Source organism: Rhea pennata, chromosome Z (assembly GCF_028389875.1).
Source record: "Rhea pennata isolate bPtePen1 chromosome Z, bPtePen1.pri, whole genome shotgun sequence".
NCBI classification, from domain to species: domain Eukaryota; kingdom Metazoa; phylum Chordata; class Aves; order Rheiformes; family Rheidae; genus Rhea; species Rhea pennata.
In genome coordinates this window covers 17,953,962-17,970,767 of record NC_084702.1, presented here as the reverse complement: position 1 = coordinate 17,970,767, position 16,806 = coordinate 17,953,962, and the positions used below count along the sequence as shown (strand labels likewise).

The 16,806-nt window shown below is 40.1% G+C and overlaps 1 protein-coding gene across 5 annotated transcripts in view; it reads left to right on the top strand.

Annotated features, from left to right (window-relative positions):
* The first annotated feature begins 8,629 nt into the window (after positions 1–8,629).
* PTPRD (protein tyrosine phosphatase receptor type D) overlaps positions 8,630–16,806 on the top strand; it is a 354,190-nt gene continuing 346,013 nt past the window's right edge. For all 5 annotated transcript variants that reach the window (XM_062600476.1, XM_062600475.1, XM_062600474.1 and 2 more), the window contains exon 1: positions 8,630–8,650. The gene's annotated coding sequence lies outside the window, so the exon portion shown is untranslated. The remainder of the gene's footprint in view (positions 8,651–16,806) is intronic.

The following is a 16,806-nucleotide window of genomic DNA, read 5'->3' as shown; positions in this document are numbered from 1 at the left end:
GCATGCTTGTAGGGTAAAAGGTGGATTTGGAAGACTACAGTAATGTTGACAACAGAGGTGTTTCAGGGAAGAGAAAACGTGATAAATCTAGTAAAGAGGAACAAACTGAAAAGGTAAACACGGGGTCCTGGAATAGAACAGAAATGCTGAATTTGAAAAAGGGGAGATAAGAAGGAGAGGAAGAAGAAGAAAACCACTCTGCAGACAGAAAGGAGATACCAAAAGATGTAAGAAGTAGATGATTGGGAAGAACTGTATGGAGAGGGATGTAAGATGAAAAGATGGCTCCAGCTGGAGGGAAGAAATCAGTCTGAACACTGCTGTAGAACAAAACAGGAGACAGCCACCACCATGCTCACTCCTGAGAGACTCAAGGAAGTGAAAGCAAGTTTGGAGAGGAAAAGGTCTGTCTTTTTTTTTCCCCCCCAGAAAATCCCACAATCGTATCCTGCACGCAGAACCCATTTGATATTGAAAAGAATTGTGTTTCCATTGTTCCAGGAAAGTTGGAGCTTATTGCTCCTGTTGAGTTCTTTGTGCCAGAGTAGAAATTTCTTTTGCCATCTCAGTGAAGAAACCAACTCAGAAAACACCAACAAGTCCTTAGGTTATATGTTTGATTTCCACCAGTTCATGTGGACAAAGCTGTAGTTCTGGTCTGTATATAAAAGAAAAAAGATCACCCAAAGCTCATTGAACAATATCTGCATCCTAAGAAGTTTTCTGCTGAAGTTTATAACAAATAGATTATTTGGAGGGCTTCAGCTAGAGGGAAGAAATCAGGCTCAATGTTGCTGTAGAACAAAACATGAGACAGCCACCACCACGCTCACTCCTGAGAGACACAAGGAAGTGAAAGCAAGTTTGGTGAGGAAAAGGTCTCTTTGTCTTTTTTTTTTTTTTTTTTTTTCCCAGAAAACCCCACAATCGCATCCTGCAGAACCCGTTTGAGATTTGTTATAACAGAACTCTGAGAAGTTGCTTTCCTTGTTGAAAAATAAATCCTTCAATTGGAAAACTGTGACAAATATGTGATTTCTCTCACAGGGCTAGTTTAATATAGAAAAGAGCTTTTCCACATTGAAACACAAAGGCCTTGGCACTCGAGCTCTGTTAATAATCTGGGTTCAATACAACAGATTTAATCTTTCCATCCTTTTTTCATGAGTAACTTCTTTGGCTAAAATATAGATTTTTGGGGGTCCTAATTTCTGTTTTAATTGCATTGCTAAGAATGAAAATGATTAGAGAATGTTGTGTGGTGAGCAGATTTGTTTGGATAATGTGGTTTTAACACTTCTTGTTCTGCCCAAAATACACAGGCTTCCTTAAAAGGATATGATAGTGCATAGCTTATATACTACATTCTGTAACAGAGTAATGTTCGGCAGGTTTGCATCCAGTGATTAATGTTAGAAATAAACATAAGCTGATATAGAAGCAAAATAAGTTAAACAGTGTAGTAACAAGTAAAATATATATTTTAATATTTAAGTGAAATTCAGTACTGTTTATATACCAGTCAAGCTAGGCTATGTTGTAGAACTGTTCCTCTGATATCAAAATTCATGGGCATCAAAATACTGTATATTTTAAATTGAAAATAAGGTAAATACATTGCTTATGAAAGGTGCTGGATTAATAGTACTCTATACTAAAAATTTCAGGTGTTCTTTTCACCTAGACTGACCTGTCACTAAATTTACAGCTATCTCTGAAGAAACTACATTTAGAAATGAGAGAATAATTTAATTCCCTACAGAGTGCTTGGCTTCAACATAAGTATAAAACTTGACATCATTTTGGCAGTATGGCCACTTGTCCTACTCAACGTAGGGCTGAAGCTCTTCCTAGCCATACAGCAGTTATCAAATTACAGATGTCTTTGCATGTTTTTAATTAGGAAACATATTCTCTGAAGTTAATGAGAGTAATGTTAGGGGAAAACCTGAGTCAAGGCCATTAACTGAGTCTGTACAAAGTTTTCAGATTAAACAGAAGTTTACTTTTTGCCATCCTGAGATAGACGCAAAACTAAAATATGGTAAGACAGTGTCCACTCTATGTTTTACTGTCAATCTTAAAATGAAGAATAAGAAAAAAGAATATGTGATTTTAGGAAAAAAATTCTTCTTTCAGAATTGTAGAAATTCAGCAATATTGTTGTTGAAATATTGTTAGGCCCACGATGATATTGACTTTAAAGTATTGACTATAGGGAGAGAGATGCTGAGAAAATTTTTCATTTTTATTTTTTCCTTTTCTCCCATTTTGACCTGCAAGGTTCCATAATGCAACGCTTCCCCTAGAAAACGGGTTGAGCGCATCTTGCTCCTTCCAGTCTTTGTCCATGTCTTCTGATTTATGAAAATAAAGGAGGTCACATGAGAGGAATGGAGAAACACTCCTCTCACATGACTGAGCAGATTAATTCCACAACACTCCTGTAGTCAAAAACAAAGGGATCGAGGCCAGGAAATAAACTAAGGTTTCCCATTCTCCTCCCTCTATCCTACATCTAATCCTTAGCTAGCACAGCACCGCCGTCTATCTCATTGTGATCTAAGCCTCCTTAGAATTTGGCAGGGGGGAATATTCAGATTTATGAGTTTTGACTTGCACCAGTTTATTGTTAGTTTGCGAGATCCTCAATTTTCTGCAAAATGCTTTAAGAGACTTACATAAAATAGGCTACGTAAACTAAACAAGAATTTCTTAGGAGCTAGACTTCTGTATTCAGATAAAAGATTAAAAAGATCTTTCAGTTGTGTGGACAGATTAGTGCATTCATATCTTCCTCTTCTTCCTGAACACTGAAATACACAAATTCACTTACTTGCCATTAAGATTTGCACTGAGAAGTGATATTGAGACTGTGATCTCTAATCTATGGGTGTAACTTGGTGTCTTGTTTTCATAAAGTGTATGTGTAATCATAAAATATTCTTACACTACTTAATTGTAAAGTATCTCTTCAATTTGATCATTTGAAAAGATGTGAATAGGGAAGTTGTCTTTTGGCTACTGTTTTTCCTTTATTGAATCCCATCTTCCTCTTCCGATACCAGAAACTATTAATGATATTCTAGTCTTAATTCGGGACACTTCTTTCTGTGGAGACTATTTCCAAACCAGAAAGAAAAAACAAAACAACCATATAGCGTATTTTATTCAAATGTAAAGCAAATCTTGACAGAGACCTGCTGCACCTATGTGTGTACATGCATTATATACATATGCATAAATTTTTAAGAAAAAATACCACCAGATTGTGCTCTGCATTCCAAATATATACTTTCCAAACTGTTAGCAGAGTTCTCACTGCATCTGAGAAACTCCAAATACTCTAGAACAAAGCTATCTCATCTATCCACAAACCTTATTTACAGCTTTCCTTACATATGCTGCTGTTTATTTTCAGTTTGTGGCACATACTCTAGCATACTCTGATAAAGCTGATCCTACTTCATCATCGCCAAGTCCCTGCAGATTTTCATGTGCTGTGTGATTAATTACTAGTTTTCTAGGTCTCTTGCTCTTCTTAGTTAAAAAAAATAGCACAAAGAGCTAATACAACAAATTGTTCTGCATGTGGTGGAAGTAACCAAGTCCAACTTCCTTTGCATTTATATCCTGTGTCCACCATCTTTTCTGTTTCCCTGGATTCTCCTGTTGAGGAGCCAGCCTGGGCATGGCTGTGTATACCCAGCTCAGCACTACAAACTGGCCAGGACAAGTGTGCGAGCTCCCTCGTAGCCAATGGTTCTGGCCAGGTCCAGGGCTGGCTTAAACGGCTTTCAATTCAGTGGTGCCAGTATGGGTCTCTCTTCTCTGTCAGTGTGGGTCTCTCTTCTCCATCAAACCCTGATTTCCACAGAAGGAAAAGCAGGACAGCAGTTGAGACATGTAGGACCTGAGACCCATGCCCTTCTCTGAAATATATTTAAAATTTGCCAGCAGATGCAAAAGTTGTTTGGAATGCCAGACAGATCACACAGCCTCGTTTTCTTAAGACAGGAGGTAAAAAATCATGAACAAAGCAAAAATGATCATAAAAAACCTATACTTAAAATCACTTTCTTCCTCATATATCTTTCTCTAACTACCTAAGTTTCATCATTTGAAAGATTTATATGAATCATGAATGTTTACAAGATAAAGATAAGAACTGAGAATGTATGCTGAGGTACTAAATCAGCATTTAAAAGACATACTCAAACCATGTTAGTTGAATAAATTTTTGTATATAGACAACACACGCATTTACTTGTCTAGTAGTATTTTATTATCTTTAATAATGGCAGTTCACAGCATCTTGTGGCTTATAAATGAGAATTTTCAAATATCAGTGCAGTAACTCAGGAACAATCCTCATAATCATTTAGTAAGTCAATGCCTAGTGTATGCATTAATGGATTTTTGTGACAAATCACCTGTTAGATTTTAGCTGACAGCTTGTCATATATTAATTATAAATAATTGTAATATACAGCTATCCTACTGTATGCAACAAAAAAATAGGAGAGGCCACTGGAAAGTGTCCTTTCTGGTTCCTCCTCACCCTGCTGCACTTCTTGCTCTTCTCTGCAGTAATCCACTGGTTTCAATTGTTAATGGCATATCCCACCACACAGAATAGTTTAGTGGGATGCCCTTTGATCCTGGACACAAGCAACAGTCCAAAGCAGGGCAGCTGAGGTGAAAATAATATTGTGCACTATTAATACCATACTGTTTAATACTTGAAATTTGTGAGACTGGGGCATGAAACAATACAGCCAGTCCTTTGGGTTGTATGTTGAAAGCTGTAACGGAAGTCACTCAGAGAGAGTGTGGTTGCAGGCAGGTATGCATAAGGATAGATGCAAAGCTGACCTTTGTTACGTTCTTAAAGTTTTAAACCTTGGCTTACCTCACACTTGCACTGGTAATAAACAACTTCAATGGGGACAATGGAAACAGCTGCATGAGCAGGAGGAACAGGATATAAACTCTTTAACTTTGAATGATGAAAGATGTCTACATCCCTCAGACGTAGATTCTGAGGGACTATATGATACTTAATTTTGGATGACATAAAAGACTTTTCCTTTTAAAAAAATTAATAGAAAGTTCTTATCTTCCTAACGTAATCTAATTATGAGGTAGCAGAAGCTGTGTACAGCTGAAGCAGTACAGCTCTTAGAGATTGTCCAGTATTTTACAGGAAACATTTCAAAGTTAATAAAATTTGTAAATGTTTTTCCAATTCAGTGCTGTACTAGCCTTAGAGTAATGTACTGCTGCAGCCTTGGCAAAAATAGAACACTAGCGTGAGGGTTGTGTTTGAATTTTATGTGTATTTTGAAAAAGAAAATCCTTTAATTAGTAGTTTATAACAGGTGAATTATGCTTCTTGGTATGTTTTCTCCTCTTAACAGAGAAGGAACATTGGAAGTACAGTACCTCTAATGGTACATAAATGTATGCAAATGTGGATACTACTATCATTAGTATAAAATTTATGCTGATGATAACAAGTGGTGGTACCTATTAGAGCAACAGTGAGTACAGTGTTTTTGCATGTTGCTTCATGAATTTAGGTTTATTTCTTCTGATTCTTCCTTCAGCATCACTACACAAACTGGAATACTTATAAGCAATATTCACTAGACCTGTTTTTAGTACTACTATAGAGGGAAACATTTATTCCTGAAGAGTATTGTGATGCTGACTGAATGAACAGAAGGAAGAGCTATACAACCTGGTTATGACGCAAAGACAATGGAAAGCTAAATGTAGTCCCCAAACTCACATCCATGTTGTGATACCACATGAAAAATATAAAATGCCTAGGTTTACTGCTCAATTCTTTAATGTCATGCAAGGATCACAGCATGAACAGCACTAAAACAGCTAAGTAGACTGATTAAAACTGCTGGGACGTAACATTAAAACCTGAAATACCTATCTCTCATTGCCATTTCAAAGAAAATACAACCTTGCAGTCATTTGAGTCAAGAAGATAAAGCTGAAGATTTAATTTTTGTTTTCTTTAACCACATTTATTACCATATAGATAAAATACCATTTTACACAGCTTTTGATTTTTGTTGTTTCCCTTTGAAACCACAGTTATTTGTTTAAAAGTTAGTTCTTTAGAGTTTTTTCAAAGATAAAAAGTAGTCATCCATGTTACATTTCATGTTTTTACCTTTTACACGAAGTGATTTTTATACAGTCATTTGGTATTTTGAAAGATACCATTCTGAAAGGGCCAGTGGTTCTTTAAGTGTAAGGTTATTTTGGGGATCATTTTTCATGGTGTAACTGGCTGTGTGTCAAAAGAAGACAACGATTTATAGGACTTGGGGAGAACCAAGTTTATCTTCCCTTTTGTGAGAAATAGCCTTCATGTTGGCAGCTCTACCTTCCAGTGGAAGGTAAAACATTGTGCGATAGAAAATGCCCAACTCTCCTCCCTCTCCTCCCCTCCACAGAAAAGTAGCTATGATCCGCAATGAACTTTCCATCGGCCACCATAATGGATATCAGAATCAGGGGCTACATAGCTTGATTAAAAAGTCTGGATGTGGCAAGACAGTGTTGAACGGTGGACGTTTTAATAAGCTGGCAAACGCTGTGCCAGTAACTTTATACATGTGGAAGTCAGTAAAGTAACTTTGGTGGATCCCTTCTTCAGAGACTCCCCCTGCCGTAGTGACTGACCAATGGTCTTCACTGAGTTTATCCTCACACTTCACCTGTGCCATTAATTACTCCATTTTACTGAGGAGGAACTGAGGGAAGCCACAGAGAGGTTTTCCAGCGTGCCAGCTGTCTCAACCCTATTGCTTTCACTTATTTCCACCTTTACCGAAGTTAGACAGGACTAAGCAGGAAATCGGGGATTGTGCCACCGCACCGCCCTCAGGCATCCCCGAGCACAACATCTGCTTTTTCTTTGGGGCAGGGGGAACAAAAAATAAGAGTGGTCATACGCAACCATTACTGCGTATGCAAATATTGGCTTATTATATGCTCTGCCTCACTCCGTATCTCCCCTCCTAAGACCCCTCTTTGCCTGACTGGTCTCCTAACCCCAGTGATTTAACCACCTGAATGCTGACCAAGACAAGAAGTTAAGCTACTTAAACTCTGAAATTTATTTGTCTCGGTAAGTTTGGGGGTAAATCGGAAGTATTTCCCTTTGCGGAGGGAGGAGCAGCAATGCTTTCAGAACAGGGCGCTGTGACAAGTCAGTCGTGAGGCAAACGCAGCCGAGTACCCGGGGCCCGCCGCCCCTGCCGCCCGCTCTGCAGGCCCCCGAGCCCATGGGGGCCCGCCGTGGCCGCGGGGTGCCGTGTGCGGCCGCCGCGGCCGTGCGGGCCCGCAGGGCGCAGCGGGGCGGCAAGCTCCGCTCCGGGCCGGTGCAGCCGGCTCCCGCCGAGTGACGTCACCCGCCCCCCTCCTCCCCGGCCACGCCTCCCGTCCCCCAGAGCCGGGCCGCGCGCGGGCGCGCGCGCGCCCGCGCGCGTGGCGTTAATGCGCGAGGGCTGTGCGTGTGCCCGCGCGTGTTTGTGTGTGCGCGCGCGAGGGTGGCCCGGTGCGGTGCGTGTGTGCCCGCCTCGGCACCGTGCGCAGTCGGCCAGCGGGCTAGGCCGGGGCAGGCTGCATCTCTCCACAGCTGCCTCCCTCTCTCTTGTCCTCGCTCTCCCTCTGCCACACAGCACGGCACCGAGCTTCTCCCAACACTTGCGGCCGTACAGATCCACGCAGCACCAGGGGATTACCCTCCTCCCCCTGCCCCGACACACACAAGAAACAAGGAAAGAGGGAGAAAGAGAGGGTCGTCTTCACCGCTCCCCCCGCCCCGGCGCCCCTCTCCCCCCCCCCCCCCCCGGGGAGCGGAGGAGGGCGGTGAGAAGCGGTTGTTGCGAGCGGTTGCTGTGGGGTTTTCCTCGCTCGCCTCCCCTTGCTCCCGGCCCGCTTCCCTCGCTTTTGTTTCCACTGCACTTTTTGTGGAGGAGGCAGGAGAGTTGGGGGGTGCCTAGGTGGACGACCTCGCCGCTATTCGTAGCCAAAGAATCTGCTAAAAGAGACGAAGGAAGAAAAAAGCAAAACAAAAAAAACCACACACACACACACAAAAGAAAAAAAAAGGAAAGGAGGAAGGAGAGAGGGAGGAGGAGAGGGAGAGGAGGAGGAGGAGGAGGAGGAGGGGAGGGGAAACAGAGCCGAAGCTCGGGAACAGAGAGCGCGCCCGGGAGCAGCAGCAGCAGCAGCAGCCGCCGCCGCAGGAAGGAGCAGGAGCAGAAGGAGGAGGAAAGAGCAGAGCGGAGCAGAGCCGCGCGGAGGAGAGAGGGGTGGCGCTGGAAGCAGCGGGCAGGCGCGGGGAGCTGACTCCTCTGGATGCTGGATTTTCGGACTCTTGCTGACTCTCTCCCACTCCCCGCCGCCGGACCGTGAGCGACAGCCACCAGCACCGGGCGGCAGCGGCCGGGAGCTCTGCTCGTGGCGGCTGCTGCTGCTGCGGGGCTCGGATTAAATTGGCCGCCCCGGAGACAAGCGGGAGCAGCGGGAGGAGGTGGCGGCGGCGGAGGGAAGCGGCGGCGGGCGGGCGGGCGGCGGCGGCGGCTGCTGCTGGGACCGGGGGAGCCAGCATGACCAGGTAACTGCCCCGCTCCTGACCCATTTTCCCCCTGCGCGCTCCGCCCTGCCGGGGCTCTTTCGGGGCGGTTGTGCGTGCTGTGGGGAGGGCGCCGGGGACGGGCGGCGTGTGCAGCCCTGCACACATGTGCCTCACGCACACACACACGCTCCTGCCTCTGCCCGCGGGGGCTCCCCACCAGAGTCACCAGCCCTCTCTCCTCCTCTCTCTGCGAGGCCCGCGCAGAGAATTAGGAGAGTTGTGTGGCGTGCGGACGGGGGATGGGGGCAGCATGAGGGTAAGTGATTGATCAGACTCGACGTTTCCACTGAATCGCCACGGTGCCCGGCCGGGGGGGGGGGGGAGGGAAGAGGTTACGTGATTTGTGCATCGTAAAGCGGGACCGCTCGCTCCGACGGCTGAATTGTTGATATTAATGGTGTTGATTGTGCTTATTTGAGCTGGCGGGGAGACGGGGAAGCGGCGGGCACCGGAGGCGGCGCGCGGCGGTGGAGGGAGGCGCGGGGCCGTTGGGCGCCGCGGGCCGTTGGGCGCCGCAGACCGTTGGGCACCGCGGGCTCCCGCCCCCGCCCGCCGTTGGGAACGGGCGCGGGGGCGCCCAGCGCTCCCCGGCCGGGCTTTTGATTCACTTGTTTACTCTTTCTAAGCCGCTGGAAAGAAAGCACGTCCGGAGGGCTGGAAACTCTGTTTTCTAAACGGCTGTGAAGGGGCTCTCAAATTTGTTCAGCAAACTTACCAGCTCCCTCTGTAAGGTCTTGTGTTGTGAACAGGCACTTTTCGCTCCGTTAACTAACCTCTCTCTGCATTACTAATAAAAGAGTTATTTTACTGAATTCTGCGTTTTACATTTTTTTTTAATCTCCTCCCTTACTCATAGAGTTAGTATTATTTCCTCCTTAAGCTATTACCACTTTTCCTTGAAAACGGCTTTTGAATATCTGCTCCTCCTTGCTGCTTCTTGAGACTGTTGCCATGCACATTTTATTCTTTTGCTTGGCCCTTGTACAGTTACTGCCTCATGGAAGTATGTCAGTTTCTTTACAACACTTAATGTATTTATTTTTTGACTTCTGACATACCTAAAAGGGTTACTTTATTTAAACAGAGTAGTTAAGGTTTTATATTTGTGTACCTGAGACAGTGCAAATTTCACATGAGGCTGTAGATACTGATTTTGTTTGGAGTTTCCTATTAGTAAGACAGGAATATTTTTTATTAAGTGTATATCATCTTAGGCTTAGAATTTGTATAGGAAGTTATGATGATCTTTTGAGCCTTTCAGTAATTTCTTCCAACCTGTGTTTTGCTCAGACACAAACAACTTCTGTAGTATCAGGACTTTCATTGTAAATTTTGATGCAGAGACGAATAAATGAATGTGTACAATATTTTTCATTTCTCTGGAGTGCAGTAGTGGTTTATAACGGTTAATACTTTTTCTTCTTAATATAAAAGTATACTAAATGACATCATATTCTCCTGGGCTCGGAGCAGACAAAGCTTTTACATTGCTTGGTATTGAACAGAGCAACTCTGAAGGAGAAAATTATTCTAAGCTTCCCAAAATGCAATCGTATGCACTTGCATCCTACTTTAAGTGGCATTTTTTGTTGGTTTCTTTAAATGCACTCTCATGAGATTTGTTACCATCTCCTTTTTTTAAAGTGCAAAATTGACGAACTGGTCAGTTTAATAAATTCAGCTGTCAAATTCTGCCCAGTCAAAATTACTAAAAGGTATAAATGTACTGGCATGGGATTTTCAAGAAACTGAGTGGTGTAGCTTTTACATAGAAAACAAGAAGGATTTAATGAGAGACTTCTTACAGGAGTAGCTTTCCAATTTTGTTTTTGTCACTTGTTCTAATATGGTGGAGTATATTTAGATTTCTTTCAATGCAGAAATGATGTATAGCTTTTCTATATCCACACTAAGCACTGAGAGCTTTCCCTAAGTAGAACACTTCTACTAAGAAGGCACCAAGAAATTCATTACGGTTTGTGTGTGCTGTGGCAAGCTGTCAGGAATAGTGCCTAGAAAAGAAAAATGTGTCTTTGTATTTCTAGATTTCAGGAGTGATGACTTAGAATCTGCTTATAGTCACTTCAGTCTTACTACTTTATAAATGAATGCTAAAGAATAATACGAATCAAACATTTTGTTGTGACTGTTGTGTAACTCAAATACCAATATTGATAGTCAGCTACATGGGAGATGTTAAATCTGTATTTAATGAGAAGGTTTACAAAAAGCAGATTTGGGGTCCTATGAAAAAATGAAACACTTAATATTTTAAATTGACTCAGTGATGCAGCTTTCATTTTTAAGGTCGCCCTTCATTTCTACATTTGCATAATGCAGGGACGAAAACTACACAAGCTAAAGAGTAGGGATCCCCCTTTATCTACTGCTGTGTGTGCTAAGCCACTAGGGGCCTGTATAAACTGCTCTCATACAGCAAATACCAGTACATAGCATATGCTAGCTCTTTCACCAGAAAGACGTTTTTTACACAGATGCCTAACATCAAAAGCACAGTTGCCATTCATTTATTCATTACTGATAAATAAGGCTGCTGCTATTCAGGAGATACATACAATGTGCATATTATCTTTGAGATTTTTTTACCCTGCTTCATTCATTAATTCTGCCAGTCCTATATGACATCCAACATAGTTCTCCACTCCTCTCAGCTCTCTTGACTGCTGTGGCGGTTGAGGAAGGACGTCCACCTGGGAGGTGAAAATTTGGTGCAAAGTTGGATTTGAGTGTTTCTCTGCACAATGCATTTTCTGTAAGCTGAGAAAATTAGATTTGTTGCCTATACGTATATTCTATTAGATTAGTAATGGTACTGTTCAATGCAAGTGTAGGGTTAAAAGATAAACTAAACAGGATTACTCTGAGGCAGGAGCAGACATAGATTGATGGTGTATTTAAACTAGCTTTGTGTTATGTAAGTTTGGAAGTGTAGAGATTCCAAAGCTTTGGCTGGATTGTCAGCATTTATGGGACCTGGACTGAAGATGCGCTATACATTTTTGAGTGTCGGTTTCACAAATTTAAAATCGACCAACCGTGGCATTCTTGATAGACATTAAGCAATAAGGTCAAGTATACTTACACTGTTCCATTGTTGATTTTCAGTTTTTCAAACTGACAAGGCAGACAATTTGTAAAAGAGCATAGCTGAAATATTTGCATATTGGATTTCCTTCAAAATGAACTTTCTGTACCAAGCTCTTCAAAAATTCTGATTTAAAAGGATTTTTAAGCTAAATCACTGAAAGGTCATACAATTAAAATGCATCTTTGCTATGGTATGTTAATTTTTTAATAGGTTATATTTTAAAAAGCAGAGTTTTATATATCATGTGATGTGAACCAGTTACTGCGAGAGGCTTTTTGTCTCATAACTGACTACGGTTGTGCAAATGTTGATCGAGTATAATTTTCTGTGTGCATTTCTGTAAAATAATTAAGGCATGTAATGAAGCCCACCTTAAAAGCCTCCCGAAATCACAGACATCTGCTCAAAATGAAGTTTTACTGAGTGTTGATAAATCAAGGAGTTGTGTTAGAAAAGCACAAGATAGGCACTTCATCAGGTATCACAAGGAGTAATGCAGTACAGATCTGTGAACCATCATGTTTCACTCTTGTATATTTTTTTTAACCTTCTGTTCTTTAAACAGTTGAAAAGAGGTACAGTTACTGACTGTTCAAAATTAGCGTCAAAGAGATATATAATACTGTCAGTATTTTAACAAGAACCTACAATGTAATTGTAACTAAAAGCATTTGGTATAGAATGGTCAAAATACAGTATTTTTATGAAAACTCTGAATTTTACATACTCTATGAATTATTTTACTTGTTTAATCATTGTTTCCTCTGGAAAAGGCCTTAAATTAAGCTGCTTAACGAATGTTCTCTGGCAAGCTGGCAGCATGAAGCAAGAATCAGTGTTTAAAAATATTCCTTCATTTGATCTATCAGTGATTTACCAAGTAAGAGCGAAGAGGAAGAGCTGTTTCTCCTGGTGATGTAGTACACTGTACAACTTACCTACTGAAGAAATCTGATGATATAAAGATTGTCCAAGAGTGCTTTGCCTGTAAATTCCATTCCAACAAACTTCACTTGTTGTTTAAGCTGCTGTGCATTCGTAGAACCGTATGTCTACTACTGCACAATTGGAGCGTACCAGTTCGTAAGCTCAGATGGTTTTTGGTTGATGACTGATAATATTTATTAAAGCATTACATGGTTCATATAGGAAATCACAAAATGCAGAGAAAACTGCTAAAAAATAATAAACATGGTTTGCTTGTAAATAAGTAAAATTAATTAAGTTATTATGTCAATACTGAAAGCATTGCTTTTTGAAAGGTGATTATTATTTGGCCAGGTTCTTTCAATTCTCTAGCACTCACAACTATTCACTTTTAACTGTTCTATTTATCATTTTTTTTTGACTACATCATAGTAGGTATGTATCTGTATCAGTTTGTACATTCCTGAGATCAAAAGACTCTGCAGGCTGAAGTGTCTCGTGCTTACGTGCCATGACAAACTTCTTCATAGGCTTAGTAGCATAGTAACAAGAGAAAAAATGGTGCTGAGTTTTGCAGTAGACTTCCAGAACAGGTAGAAATTTTGCAGGAATTAACTCTGTATTTGTACCTGTCTCTTTCTGATACCTGCCAGAGATGCTAGGTTCCTTCAGAAGACAGGAAACGTACGGAAATTTCCTTTGTGTTAGCTGACTGAAAATGATTGAAGTTTAGATACTTTGACATTATATTGGAGGGCATGACATAATATGCTTACCATGCTGTGCTTCTTCAAACCTAAGAATGTTTAAGTTCTTTGAGATTTCCAGTAAACTTCAACTTACTGGAATTGCTCCATTGGTATACAAACTACCAATTTAATTTACTGTTTGCAGAAATCAAAATGGATGTCCTAGTTAGTACCAGGTGAGTTGCTCACATTGTAGTCAGATAATGCATGCTTTTTCCACAAACAGTGTGTCAGATGCAGTATATGGAATAAAAGCAGGCAATGATGTTGCTCTTTCATTTATAGTTTTTAATGCTCTGGAAATTAAAGATCTAAGTCAGAGTTTTGTAAGTGATGTGTAAAATCTGGCTTTTTAGATGGCAGGATCAGCTAATTCTCATGATGGATATGATCAGTGCCAAATTGACTGAAACAAATGTGACAGCTCTCAAATTAGTAAAAAAGGTGTGCTTTGCATTTGCAAATTTACCCAGACTTACTTTGATTTCAGTGCCCCAGTTTGGCTCATTCACTGTTTTTACCCAAAGCCATGGTCTGTTTTTCTGTTAGCTGGTGCATTGAGAGGAAATTTACAGACATTCTAGTAACAATATCATAGGCTTTCTGACCTTTAAAAAATAGTTGTTGAGTTTGAACTCAGTAATTCCTCTTCCTTTAGGATGCTTATTGAATTAAGGAATTGCTAAGTGGTTTTCTGAACTGTATATAGGTTGTATTCTTCTATAAAACTTTGCAAATAAAGCTGAAATTTATGTATGAGAAATTAAGAGATTGCCGTTTCCGCTATTTTTAAAATTATTTTCTTATTTTTAGGGGGGTAGACTGTATAATTGTATGTTTGGAATGAAGAAATGACATTCGTGAATGATTTGAAATAAGTGAAGTGCATTTTATTTATCAAAGTTAAGCAGAAATGCTTTTTACTTTTTTTTTTGAAAAAAGAGAAAGTTCACAAGAATAAATGGGCATATACTAAACTCTGAACCTTTCTTCTGTCTGCTTTGTGCTGTAAGAGAAGAGATTTATAAGTCAAATGTATGTCTGTCTCTCTTTTTTTTTTGAGAAAAAGTTATCTCCCCATTACAGTCAGGTGGGGGAGTTTTTTTTGAAAAGCTGTTCATAAATCTAGGACCAGGATATTTCCTTCCTAGGTTTTCAGCTGCACTAATGTCAAGTGTATCACTCTTTACCTCCTAAACTACACTTTCAAAAATTTCTCCTTACAGGTATACTGTGTATTAATACTTGCATGAATTTGACTATCTTGAATTAAAGAAGAGACATACTAAAAATCATCTCTGATCACTATGTATAGATAAAAATTATTGATTTGGTGGGAAACTCATACAATGAGACTCTTCTGAAGCACTGACCAGAAAAGTAGGGCAGGAAGTTTTGTGTATATTTGTATGTATGTATGTATGTATATTTGGGATGATGGTGTATATTAGAAAGCTGCTTAACTGATGCCTAGTGTAGCTATCCTTCTGTGAAAGATTAGGTTTTAGGAGCAATGATGGATGTTGAATGCCTGTAGCCAGTTGTGGGATTTGCTCTCAGGTCAACGGTGCTGATGGAGGACACGAATTTACAGCCTTCCATCCCTGTGCCAACTTAACCAGTAGCAACTGGTTACATACAAACACACATATGCATGCTGCTGAGCTAATATTGCAGTGTAGTTCAGAAAACTGTTACTTTGAGTGAGAAAGAATGAGTCTATTAGCACATAAATGTTGAGGATGATTCTGATGATGAGAATTCTGTCTTCTGTTACAGAGGAACTCACTGACATAGCTATAAAAAAGTAAATACAATGTTGTGACTCTATTTAGATCTTCTTCCATTCTATTTTCAAGTACATTAGTGAATTTGGGATTACTGTGGGTGCATTTACACTGCTTACTTGTTAGTTCCATTGTTTCAAGTGTGCTTAAACAGTCTTTCATGCTTATCCAGCTTAAAAATACTCTAATTTTTCATCTACAAATAGTTATTTTCCCAGAAAAGATAAATGTTAGCGGTTTTCTGCAATTATAACCAACAAGGAGTTTCTGTTCATCAGTGATGAAAGGATAGACATGGCATTTAGGCTTACTTTGTTCACTTAGGATATCACATATGTTGTAGATAAAGACATAGAGTTTGGATAGCTCTGACTTACGCTTTTAGAAATGTTAATAAAGAACAGACTTTAGTTTTAGCTGTGAAGTGTATACCTTTTCTGATCTGTTTAAGTTTGTTCCTAAGTTACAGGGATATGATTTTTTTTTTTTTTTTTTTTTTTTTTTAAGAATATTGGTAATAAAGAGTGCACAAAAAACCCCACACTTTGCAAGCCTGCAAATCTTTCTTGAATTGGTACCTTAATAGTATATGTGGATCAGACATTACAGGGGTTGTACTAATAGACCCAACAGTCAGTGGTTGATGAAAAAGATTTCCTTTGACAGTGGTATTGTTTCGATCAGGTTCTTAGTGCATTTGTGCCTTTGCTTAAATGACAGCAATTTTTACTTTAGGAAATCTGAGTAGTGATTAAATTCAAACATAGAGAAGAAGACTTAATAACACATCCAGTGAATTGTTTTATAGTGTCTTGTAGGAAATCAAAAGCAGTTTCATAAGGAGAAATATATATATTAGGCAGGAATTACTTTAGAACAGCTATGTGTCACAGAAGTGTAATTTTGCCAAATGCCTATGTATTCTGCTTATTGGCAGTATGCCATCATCTTTATTTGGAAAACTGTTATTGGTTAGATAATAAATATTCACTATTTACCAATTCATTTTACTGTAAATAACAGATGGATTCTCTGATTAGGTTTTTCATTTTTTAAACTGTTCTATGAAGAATGGATTTTCTCAAGTTATCATTAAGTGCATCAGTGATCTATTTTTGATTAACAGAATTTTCCAAATAGCAGACTCATACTGCTAACCTTGTTTGATGATTTGGAAAATTATCTTGCTTGATGTGAGAGGCCTTGAATTTTTCTATCATATGTAGCATATGAAAGTACAACATGAGTTTAAAGAAATATTTATCCTAATTGATATTCATGATGAAAATAAGTTTTTCTGTTAAAGAAAAATGGATACTCTGCACGTTTTTCTTATTGCTACATCAAATCTGTAAAATTAACTTATTTCCAATTAAACTTACTCAAAAGCTGCCTTAAATGGTCATATGAAGTTCTGGACTACTGACTAGATGGAAATGTGAAATATGTCAAGGGTGGTATATAATCATTGTACCTTCTAAAGGTAACAGGCAGTTACCTCCATAGGAATCCTGATGTTCCCTGGGCTTAACTGTGTATGATTACAGTGATTCTGGAAAACAC